General features: G+C 39.5%; 1 pseudogene; it reads right to left on the bottom strand.

Annotated features, from left to right (window-relative positions):
• Window positions 1-7095: 7095 nt before the first annotated feature.
• Window positions 7096-10858, bottom strand: LOC133050758 (endogenous retrovirus group PABLB member 1 Env polyprotein-like; annotated as a pseudogene).
• Window positions 10859-12961: the final 2103 nt, after the last annotated feature.

The following is a 12961-nucleotide window of genomic DNA, read 5'->3' as shown; positions in this document are numbered from 1 at the left end:
GAGGACTGAAATTCTAAAAGATACCTTTCAAAGAAAGAAATCCTCCATTAGTTACAGCTATTAAGTTCTTAAATCTTATAGTATGAATGTTCTCTTCAGATTTTAAAATTTGTCCATAACAGTGATTGCTTTCTACATTAGAAAAATAATCTGCTTTCAAAACTGGAAAGGTAAATAAAGAAAGCAAGTCAATAATACCATAATTGTACACAATCACTTTTTAAATTTCTTTTGTATTTCTTGTCTTAAAAATTTTTGCTCATTTTTTTTTTCTCTACATAAAATCAATAGTCTTTCATTTTCTCCTACTAGAGCTCCAAGTTCCATAATTTATCTTCTCAAGAGTTTCTCCATTAGTTACTCCTCCTATTCCTGAATCTTTATGCTTTCTTCTCTCTGGGTTATTTTTAAGCATATGAACAGGCTGTATTAGTTAAAGGTATGTGTCCTTTATGTGAGCATTTGTCCTAACACAGACCCATCGGCCATTTCCAACTCTAAGTAGCCCTCCCCTTTTCAGGAAAGACAATCCTTCATGGATCTCTGGTCTGCTGAGTGTGCCAAAACTGCAATGTCTTAACTGTTCTTTCACCTGGGTCATTTCTCAGGGTTGTTTGTGTATCTATTAAGAATATTTTAAGACATGAGTTACATCATCCTCTAGACAAAGAATAGACTTAATTGCTGCTTGCTGTAAAAGCAGTGAATTCTACAATCCCAATGTTCCTCGACACAAACACTCTAAATGCATGGTGTTCATCTAAGCTCATTGTATCATCTACATTGCATGGTATTGGCATAAAAATCAACATATATATCATTGGAATGGAATTGAGAGTCCAGAAGTAAATCTATACATTTGTGACCAATTGAATTTCTACAAAGGTGCCAAAACATTTAATCAGGAAGGGGGTAGTCTAACCAACAAATGAGGCTAGGACAGCTGGATATCCACATGCAGAAGTGTGAGTGGATTCCTACCTCACACCATCTACAACAATTAATTCCAAATAGATCAAGGACCCAAATGTAAAAGCTAGGATTATATAATATATAATCACATATATTATACATATGCATATAAAACATATATATAATATGTCTTCCCTGGTGGCTCAGCAGTAAAGAATCCACCTGCGATGCAGGAGCCACAGGAGACGTGGGTTTGATCCCTGGGTCAGGAAGAGCTCCTGGAGAAATGAATGGCAGCCCACTCCAGTATTCTTGCCTGGAGAATCCCATGGACAGAGGAGCCTGGCTGGTTACAGTCCATAGAGTTGCAGAGATGGACACAAACGAAGTGACTTAGCACATGTAAAATGTACATGTAAATCATCATTACCTTGTATTAACAATAGTATTTTAGACATTTATATATAACATCCAAAGCAGAAGCAAGCCCCCCCAAAATAGACTTCACCAAAATTAAAGTTTTATGCTTAAGAGAACACTATTTTTAAAGTGAACACACAATGAACAGAATGGGATAAATATTTGAAAAAGTATATCTGATAAGGGTCTAGTATTCAGAATATATAAAGAACTCACCAACTCAACAATGAGATGACAAATAACCCAGTTAACAAATGAGCAAACATACTTCTCCAAAGAAGAGGTACAAATGGACTATGAGTACATTGAAACTGAAGTTATGTTCAACATTATTAAATAAAATCAAAGAGGTATCACTTCTCACCCACTAGAATGGTTAGAATAAAAAAGACATAATAAGTGTTAGCAAGGGTGTAGAGAAATCAGAAACCTCATACATTGCTGGTGGGAATATAAAACAATGCAGCTATTTTGCAATGGTTTCTTAAAAGGTTAAACAGAGTTACCATGTACTCCCGTAATTCCACTCTTAGATATGTACCCCAAAGTGATGAAAATATATGGACATACAAAAACTCATACACAAATGTTCATAGCAGTATTAATCATAGTAGCCAAAAAGTATTAACAACCCCAAAGTATATTAACTGATGAATGGGTAAACAAAATGAGGTGTGTCCATATAATTGAATATTATTTGGCCATATAAAGTTCTGATATATGATACAACATTGATGTACTTTGAAAACATTATGTTAAGTGAAAGAAACAGACACAAAAGAGCATATACTGTACAATTTCATTTTTTGAAATGTCCAGTACAGGCAAATCTATAGATTCAGAAATAAGTTAGGAATTGCTATGGGGTAGTGGTGGGGGGGGGCAGGTGGAGAGTGACTTCTAATGAGATTTTGAGCTGATGAAAATGTCCTGAAATTATATAGTGACGACGGCTACATATATCTTTGTGAATTTATTGTCCCATCACTTCATGGCAAATAGATGGGGGAAACAATGGAAATAATGACAGACTTTATTTTCTTGGGTTCCAAAATCACTGCAGACGGTGACTGCAGCCATGAAACTGAAAGACACTTGGTCCTTGGAAGAAAAGTTGTGGCAAACCTAGACAGTGTATTAAAAAGCAGAGACATCACTTTGCCAACAAAGGTCTGTATAGTCAAAGCTATGATTTTTCCAGTAGTCATGTATGGATGTGAGAATTGGACCATAAAGAAGGCTGAGTGCTAAGGAATTGATGCTTTTGAACTGTGACGTTAGCAAAGACTCGTGAGAGTCCCTTGGACTGCAAGGAGATCAAACCAGTGAATCCTAACGGAAATCAGTCCTGAATATTCATTGAAAGGACTGATGCTGAAGCTGAAATTCCAACACTCTGGCCACCTGATGCAAAGACCCGACTCATTGGAAAAGACCCTGATGGTGGGAAAGATTGATGGCAGGAGGAGAAGGGGGTGACAGAGGATGAGACAATTAGATGGCATCACTGACTCAATAGACATGAGTTTGAGCGAACTCTGGGAGATAGTGAAGGATAGGGAAGCCTGAAATGCTGCAATCCATGGGGTCGTGCAGAGTCAAACATAACTGAGTGAATGAACAACATGCATCAGAAGAGCAGCAAAGACAGTCAGCATCTTCCTCTGGTAACAGTGCTGCTAAATGGTTATTATCAGTAACAGAATGCAACTCCCATACACAAGTCTCATACACTCTGTTACTGTTCTTAAAGTACAACTCCTCAGGACAACTTTCAAGCACTGCATTTTAGAAAGCTGATTAGGTTTTTATTAGGAAAAAATCATTCCTTGCCCTCTACTCTAATGTCTTATGGGAATATACCTTAGACCCTAAATATACCTTTGAATTCTAAAATTCAACTCTTGAGATTCTAAGGGTAAGAAATAGAAAATGGCAAAGGTTTTATCCAGAGTGATACTTACATCAGCATTGTTTATCTCAGCAAAGGGAAATTTGGAAGCAGCTTTAAAAACTGGAAATAACCATAGGGTGAGTGTTTAAATAAATTATGCTAAATCCATTCAGTGAAATATTATAAACTACAGTATTATTAAATATATTTATAAAGATCATGTTGTAATATTGAAAATATTTGTTAGGAATTTGAATAGAAAGAACAGAATAAATACTTTTACAGATCTGTAGAAACAGAACGAGACATAAAAAGCGCTCACAGTACAATAGTACTTTTATTTGAGTGGTGGAAGATGAGCATCATCTTCCTTTTCTACTTCCTTTCATGCCTATTCTTATTATAAAATATATATGTGTATTTTTAAAGCCCAGAGACATTAGATACAGTGAGTGCCTAACATAGCCTATCACCAAGGCAAAGGGGTAAAACAACATGGCTATGAATTCATTTCCTCTTTAAGGCTCTTCCTAATGTTCATTTCAAGCTGATTTCATCTCTAAATATACTCATGTGGGAGAACCTGAGAACACAGTGTATTTGGCCCCGAGACATCTGGTTCCCAAGAAATGTCTACAGACAGTTGGCAGCGCTTGTCAACTAACAGGTGGATCAGGCGATAATGTATTTCAGTTATTCTTGAGTTTTAAAGACTGCGTGACTTCCCCTGACATAGCCCTTATCAGTAATAATGCTGTTGTTTTGATTTCTCTTTGACTCAAATCTTGGTGATTATTCTCTTTTGATCATAACTCAGGGAGAAGGGAAAAGTGGTCATACTAAGGCCTCAGCCCACACCCCTAATCTTCATAAAGGAAATCAGGCTAGAAATTACATTCATCAAGATAACTCATGCTTCTAGACAAAGCCCTGTATGAAATAGCTGACTATCCACTCTCAGGAGGCAATTTACTCACTTTATTCCCAGTAAAGAAATGAGCATGACCTGCTGATTATTTCAGATTCACAGGTGTTGCATTTTGGTTAATATACCAAACTTTAGGATCAAATTTTTCTTACTTTTCAGTTTCTAAAAGCTGATAGTATCACTTCGCTGAGGAGATAATAAAGCACCATAATTTTGATATACATAATATATTTTACAAGAAACATTTAAAGTCAAGAATGCAGATATGTGATTTTACACTGTAAGATAATTATCACACTTGATTCATTTTCAAAAATAATGGAATATAGGAAGTTACTTAGAGTATGTAGAATTTTAGATGATGTTACAAACTTTTAAGAAATATTTCCAGTAAGCTTAAACAGCCTGATGAAATACTATTTTCTGCTATAAGGCTATTCCTGTAGAAAGAACAAGTTTGTTTGCTTTTTCCTTGTACATTACCATTTGTGAATGCTTATCACATACCAGGCTTTTTAAAGACATGGTCTTTTATAATTCTCAAAACAATCTTGTGAGGTCATCATTATGATTACTTTACAGAAAAGGATAAAAGAGGTTAACTGGTTTGTCCAAGGCTGAAACAGCATAGCTGGGATTCAAACCCAGCTCTTTCTCATCATCCTGTGATCTTTGCTCTTGATCATAGTACTGAGGCTGCTGTCAGTGCTACTAGTCATCAAGCCCTGTTTCTCTCCCAAAAAAACTGACCCCTCCAGTGAAAGGTACACTAGGTTGTATGGGATGCTCATCATAAAATATGTGCACTGAATTTTCAGATGGAGTCAGAGAAAATAGAGACTCCTCTTATTTTTTGTAACTATAAAAGCTATAAAAATCTTCTCTGAATAAGGAAATTTATGTTATTAATATTAAATGACGGCAATGATTTTAAAACTATTTTCTTAATTATTTAGGTTACTGTATTTATCAAAGGCCACATTAAAAATTTTTGCTTTCAGTTAATCTAAATTTACCAGCAAAGTAACTGGTGTTGCACCCTCACCACACTATGAATGTGACTAGTGTAAATTCGAGTTTTTTCCTGTTAGAAATAAAGTGAGTAAATAGGTGGCAATCAAAATATGTCAGTTTGGATTTTTGTGAATTTTTCATTCTCTTCCTTGTGATCTTTCAGACAGGTGACTCACACAAAGTACTTTCTGAATGTAACCATTGCTTTTTAAGATTTTAAGTCATAACGACAGTGATGAAAGTTACTGATATGAAAGTGTATTTGCAGTTGATTGTTAAAGTGAAACAGAACCAACCAAATGGTTCAAATGACTAACAAAAGCAAGATGAAATTTCTTTTCAGGAGGCAGTATGGGAAAGCATTTCAATATATATATATTTCATGTTCTATAAAAAATCCTACCTGGGATTTGATTTTACTTCTAATAAACCCTTCAGTCCCCAGTGGCAAGTTATTTTTCAATTTCTCTTCAGTTCAGTTCAGTTCAGTCACTCAGTCGTGTCCGACTCTTTGTGACCCCATGAACTGCAGCATGCCAGGCCTCCCTGTCCATCACCAACTCCCAGAGTTTACTCAAACTCATGCCCATCGAGTCGGTGATGCCATCCAGCCATCTCATCCTCTGTCGTCCCCTTCTCCTCCTGCCCCCAATCCTTCCCAGCATCAGGGTCTTTTCCAATGAGTCAACTCTTCCCATCAGGTGGCCAAAGTACTGGAGTTTCAGCCTCAGCATCAGTCCTTCCAATGAACACCCAGGACTGATCTCCTTTAGGATAGACTGGTTGGATCTCCTTGCAGTCCAAGGGACTCCCAAGAGTCTTCTCCAACACCACAGTTCAAAAGCATCTATTTTTCAGTGCTCAGCTTTCTTCCCAGTCCAACTCTCACATCCATACATGACCACTGGAAAAACCATAGCCTTGACTAGATGGACCTTTGGCAAAGTAATTGGCAAAGTAATGTCTCTGCTTTTTAATATGTCAGTTTCTCTTAGACTCTCTAATTTACATTCTGGAAGAAACAGGCCTATCTTCCACTCATTAATTTTCACAGCCCTTGAAAAGTTGGTGACTTCCCTGCTAAAAGGTCTCTGGTTAAAATGCTTTTCTGAGCAGAGGAAACAGTTGGAAATTCTGATTCTGACCAGGGGGCTGGAATGATCTGAAAGAAAACAGAAAGAATTTTAACAAGGTTAAGCAGGACTCACCTCTTCAGTTGGGTCAAATGTATGCCTCCATTCTACAAAAATTATTTATTAAATATCTATTATGGTGCAGACCTCCCACAATATAATACCTAAAGAAGAAAGACTATACAATAAATTGAAAGGCATTTCTTGCACACGTGGCCTGGGAGGCTAATCAGGCCAGGCTGGGAACTCCAGCTCTACCAATTAACTGTGTTGTCTTGTGCCGGGCCTGCCGGCTAGATGAACAGGTCGAGGACGCAATCACCACAGCACCTGAGAAATAAAAGACTAAGAAAGATGGGGTTGAGAGGGACGGAGTCAGCTTGTGACTGATTCCGACGACTTTATTGAGGGGTAACATACATATATATACTAACAGGATTCACCAAATTTTAGATCAAAGACTTGCATACGTGCAGAACTGCAGACACTAGTTTTAGCTCAGGAGTTTTATCTTAACTCCAGCAGAGCATGGCACCAGGTTCTTACAATCAGGTAAAGACTACCTAGACATAAGCCATTCACAGGAGCCCGATAATCTTATCAGAGTCAGGAAAATGGGCAAATGGTGGCTGCAGCGATTTCCTTGAGGGAGGTGAGAAAGGCCAATTTGCACTTTAACAAATCAGGGGTGGCGGGACAGAGAGGGACCTTTTGATCTCTCTCAGGGCCGAGAAGGGGCCTGAGCAGTCAGGCCGGCTCCCCGCATCTCCCCCTTTTCTTTTGACTAATGGCCATTACATCTCCCTCGAAGGAAATGGCCGCGTTTGCAAACGGGAAAACATCAGCAATCTTTTATTTATCATCTCAGATATGCATTGACAAATGCAAGGGCCAAAACACAGCAATAACAATATGCATATAATGATAAAAATTATAGATTTCCACCAACCACTATGAAACCAGGCAGATATCTGACTCCAAATGCTGGAGTCAGAAAAATCCATAGCGGCTACTTGTTGTTTCATATCTTCTAAAGCATCAGAAACATTTGAGGAATAATCAGGAATATATACACAACACTCCATTTTTATTAAGGCACATGTTCCCCCTTGAGAGGCTGTTAGAATATCCAGAGCCATGCGATTTTGTAGAACGGCTTTTCTCATCTGTTTTTGTTCTTCATTAAGAGCCTCTAAAGCTCTTCTAGTATCTGTCAAAGCTTGTTTTGTAAAATTGTTCAAAGCCTCTACCCTGAGCATAATATCAGTGGCTCCTAAAGAGGGCACGAAAATTGAGGCTAAATAATCATACCAATGAAAAACAGAGCGTGACCACCGGGCTTTAACATAAGGTAAATTAACAGGTTGACTAATTTTTTGCTTATGAATTCTCCCAGGGGCAAACACAAACCCTAGGGTACATCTCCCCACCCATCCTACAGGGAGCCAGGGCCAAAGGTTGTATCCACAAATCCATCGAGTGTTATTTGGGGGCTACCCATCTTATACCAGGGCTATTTTCCCAATCTGTCCCTGGCCAAATAACAGACTTGTTGACAATAAACGTTACATCCATTACAGTCTTACATTTGTGGGTAGGCAATAGTCCCATATGTTTCATGTGATATCCTGGAAATTCTCGGCCTCCAAATGTTGGTACATGAGTCTTTTGCTCCCAGCAAATGTCAGCAGGGGTCAGTAGCTGTCCTTTTTCAGGGGTCATCCAGAAATATTCATCCCAAATTTGATAGTAGTCACCCTCAAATCGATTAAAATCATTAGGAGAAGAAACAGATCTATTTTCGTAATATAAGTACGCATTAACAATTTCCTGATAACTTTGTGTTACATTAAAATAAAAAGAAGAAGCGTGTAAAGGATCAGAGCATTGAGAATCTATATCAAAATTAACTGTAATTAAGCTTCGATGTTTCTTCTGATATTCTTTTAAAAAATCACATAAAGCCGAAGTTTCATTTTTTGGAAAGGGAAGCACCCACCAGGGTAATCCTTCTGTAACCGATAAAGGCATGCTTGTGCAGACCCAGCAGGCTGTCTCATTGTAAAAATCAGCATAAGAATGAGCCCAGGAAACGAAAGCATTGGCTTCAGCCTGAGGGAAGGCTTGATTCATTATCGCGCATGCCAAAGCGAGGGCGATGTAAGCCAGAGCGTATCGAGGTTGGGCCGTCTCTGCAGCCATCCTCCTTGCTTGAAGGATAAACTCATGCATCTGCTGATTTGTTGGGAGAAGATTCCTCTGCTGTAAAGTCAGCCGACCTAATTGCTGATTCAGTAATCTCCTCCGTCTGGCGTACCAGCCTTTCCGGGAGCCAGCGCGGTGCTTCGGCATCCTGTGGAAAAACACACACCTGACCCCTCCCCCAAATTAACACGGGATCTGGGCCAAGCCAGTTATTATCCAGCGGGTCTTTCCACAAGACCATCGGCTTTCTGCTGGAAATCTGAGGGTCCCAAAATCTCTGCGCGGCTGAATGTCCTTCTTTATCTAAAATTAAAAAATTTAAAATGTATAAAGCGTGATTAAGGTAATTTCTGGGTAGAAGGGGGTAGAGCTCCCCCCTCTGTATTTTTTGAAGCTGTAGTTTCAAAGTTTGATTAGCACGTTCCACGATGCCTTGACCCTGTGGATTATAAGGAATGCCTGTTTTTAGGGTGATAGAAAAAGAGGAACAAAAATTTTTGAAAGCAGAGGAAACATAGCCGGGGCCATTATCAGTTTTTATAATCTTTGGCGTGCCTAAAATGGAAAAAGCATAAAGACAATGCGAGATAGAATGTTTTGCGGCTTCACCAGTCTGTAAGGATGCCACAATATATCCTGAAAAGGTGTCAATAGATACATGAACGTACTTTAAACGACCAAAGGAAGGGACATGAGTGACATCCATTTGCCAAAGATGATTTGGTAGAAGCCCGCGAGGATTAACGCCAAGATGTGGAACTGGGAGAAACTTAGGGCAAACAGAACAAGATTTAACAATTTGTCGTGCAGTCTCTCGAGGGATTTGAAACTGCAAACGAAGAGTATTACTATTTTGGTGATGTAGCGCATGTGACTGCTGTGCTGCTTCCACCTGTGAAAGAAAAACTCTAGTGTGAGAATCAGCCATCTGATTTCCCATAGACAGAGGTCCAGGAAGCCCAGTGTGGGCACGTAAATGTCCAAAGAAGCAGGGTAAGGTGCGCTGTTGCAGCAGAGACTGAATTGAACGTAATAAATTTTGAATGTTAGAATTCACAGTAGAAATAAAGGGAACAGTTTCTATATATTGCAAAGCATGAGCAATGTATTTGCTATCAGTAAACAAATTAAAAGACTGTGAGGAATATTGTGAACATACTTTATGGACGGCTGAAAGTTCTACTTCTTGAGCCGATGTATAGTTCGTCTGCCAGGAGAAAGGGGTATCATTAACCACAAAGGCAGCAGTTCCGTTGGAGGATCCATCAGTAAAGATCGTAAGAGCATCTTGAATAGGAACATTAGAAACATTTTTTGGAAAAATAAATGAATGCTGGCTGGCAAAATGCAGAAGTTTATCAGAAGGTAAATGATTAATAATTTGACCTGTAAAGGAGGAAAAGGCCAAAGCCCATGAGTCATTAAACTGAAAAAGCCATTCCTGCTGTTCTTTGGTATAGGGCACATAAATGTAAGCAGGATCGGCTCCCAACATTTCTCTGGAAAGACGCCTTCCTTTGGCAACGAGGAGGCTAATGAAATAAAAAAAAGGAGTAAGAACTTTTGAAGGCGATACAGGTAAATTGATCCACTGTAAGGGAGCATTTTGATATAACACTGCCATCGGGGTATGTTTAGAGGGAAACACATATAGTCCCCACGGTTGAGAAAAATCACAGTAGGTAGCAAAATGCTGAGAGAGGGCCTTTTCAATTAGGGCCAGAGCAGCTCGCCCCTCATCGTTTAGTATTTTAGGGGAGGAAGGGTCAGTTGTTGATTGAGGTCTCTAAATTGTTTTTCCTGCATTAGCATGTCAAAAGTAACCTGCAGCCCATTGCGGCGGTTACGGTCTTCAATGATGTTACAGACCTCGCCGTATTCTGAGCGCCACAAGAGATAATCACCTCCTGAGAGACAGGCTCGCGCAACTGCCTTCCAACCATTAGGAGGCAAGTCCTGAGATGAAAGACTTTTAGTTATGGCTGGAGAAAACGGCGCAGTAGGCCCGTATTGGGCGCAATCTTGTTTCAGTTGTTTAAGAGGCAGAGGCTCATGATACCTCCGATGATTAGCATCTAGAAAAACAGGGAAAATCATAGAATATCCCTCAAGATTTTCACCCTGTTCTCGGGCTGTTTTCACAGCCATTTGTAGTGGTGAAAGTACTGGCCTTTTTAGGCTAGATGGAACGTATACTGGCGCTGTTGGAATCAAAGGCGCTTCTGCGAGAGGAGGGGGAGGGAGCGGGACGGGCGGCGGCAGCGGGTCAGGGTCTAAACCGGCTATAACAGATGGCGTTTTAGAATGCAACGGCTTAGCTGTATTTATGGGCGATAAGTCTAGTTGTTCCATTCTCTGAGATATGGATGTTAGCATCTCTCTAAGTTCAGAAAAAGGGGAGCCTTGGTCTTTATTCTTTTGTTGAGTTACTATAAAGGCATCCGATCCTTCTTTGTCATGCTCAAAAGCCTGCTCTTTTAAATCATCTTCCTCATCAGGAGAAAGTTCCGAATCTGAGTCTTGTTCCAGAGCAGTAGTCTCATTATCATTTTTTCTGGAACCTGAAACAATTGGGGAGTCATATATGTGCTCCGCTACCCGTTGGGGGGCACCTGAACACTTGGGTGTTATAAGTTTCAAGGCTGTTTCAAATTTCCTACTTTCGTGTTCTGGGTTTAAGCAATCTCTTATTAGAGTCCATAGAGAATAAGCATCAAGAGGAACTTTGTCTGGTCCACAGAGGGTATAAACTGTTTGAATTTCTTCTCCCACCTTTACCCAAGTTTCAAGGCTAATAGTTCCTTCCTCTGGGAACCAAGGACAAGTTTCCTCCACAAAGACAAGAAATCTTTCTAATTTCTGCTTAGACACAGAAATTCCTCTAGCTTTTAGCATAGTTTTTAACATAGAAACAAAGAACTGCCTACTATTACTTTGCCCCATAATTTTTACTCTCAACTATATACCCTCTCCACCCACAGTTTTCCAACGATACCTGAATAGGTGAGGCTTTCTCCTGGGATCCCTTTCAATATTTTTGGGTGGCTGTGCTCTGGGATCCGCCCACGTCCCTGTTCGGGCGCCACTTGCCGGGCCTGCCGGCTAGATGAACAGGTCGAGGACGCAATCACCACAGCACCTGAGAAATAAAAGACTAAGAAAGATGGGGTTGAGAGGGACGGAGTCAGCTTGTGACTGATTCCGACGACTTTATTGAGGGGTAACATACATATATATACTAACAGGATTCACCAAATTTTAGATCAAAGACTTGCATACGTGCAGAACTGCAGACACTAGTTTTAGCTCAGGAGTTTTATCTTAACTCCAGCAGAGCATGGCACCAGGTTCTTACAATCAGGTAAAGACTACCTAGACATAAGCCATTCACAGGAGCCCGATAATCTTATCAGAGTCAGGAAAATGGGCAAATGGTGGCTGCAGCGATTTCCTTGAGGGAGGTGAGAAAGGCCAATTTGCACTTTAACAAATCAGGGGTGGCGGGACAGAGAGGGACCTTTTGATCTCTCTCAGGGCCGAGAAGGGGCCTGAGCAGTCAGGCCGGCTCCCCGCAGTCTTGAACAAATCATTTCACTTTCCTGAATTACGTCTCCTCATCCATGAAATGAGTCAGCTATGAATACCTCCAAAGAAACCTGAGCAGGGACCAAAAATAATGAAAGACATTAAGTAGCTAGTAGAATGCCATATTACAAACAGTTTGTAAGTATCTAGCTCTGGTCAAGTCTCATTACCTTGATTATGTGAATGTGGGGATTATAGGAGAAATATTAATACTACCAGTCATAAAACTTCAGTTCTTTGATGCTCACCATTCCTACTCTTACATCTTCATACCTCTCCAATCAATTTTGCCGTTCAGTCATCAAGTTGCTTCAGGTATTCAGACTTCTGTAAAATTTAAGAATTTTACACCAGGGACTGAAGAGTTATTAGAAGTAAAATCAAATCCCAGGTAGGATTTTTATATAACATAAAATATATATATATATTGAATGCTTTCCCATACTGCCTCCTGAAAAGAAATTTCATCTTGCTTTTATTAGTCTTTTGAACAATTTGGTCGGTTCTGTGCCACTTTAACAACTGAAAATACACTTTCATATCATTAACTTTCATCACTGTTGTTATGACTTGAAATCTTAATAAGTAAAGGCTACTTTTAGAAAGTACTTGTGTGATTTACCTATCTGAAAGATCACAAGGTAATTGATCTGGCAGTAAATCTAGAGCTGGAGCAAGAGATGGGAGAACATAGGATACATGAACTAAAAACGGAGTTGAGGTCATTCAAATGAGTAAGGTTATTAGGTAAATATTCAAGTATACAATTCTCGGGATAAAGTGGGAAAATTAGGAAGTCTTCTTGGCATTCAGATTGTCAGTGATTTGCAAACTCTTGCCTCAGGATCCTTTCACACGTTAAGAATTGAG

This window comes from Dama dama, chromosome 33, assembly GCF_033118175.1.
Source record: "Dama dama isolate Ldn47 chromosome 33, ASM3311817v1, whole genome shotgun sequence".
NCBI classification, from domain to species: Eukaryota; Metazoa; Chordata; class Mammalia; order Artiodactyla; family Cervidae; genus Dama; species Dama dama.
Note: the sequence above shows the minus strand (reverse complement) of the source record. Positions and strands in the feature narration are given on the sequence as shown.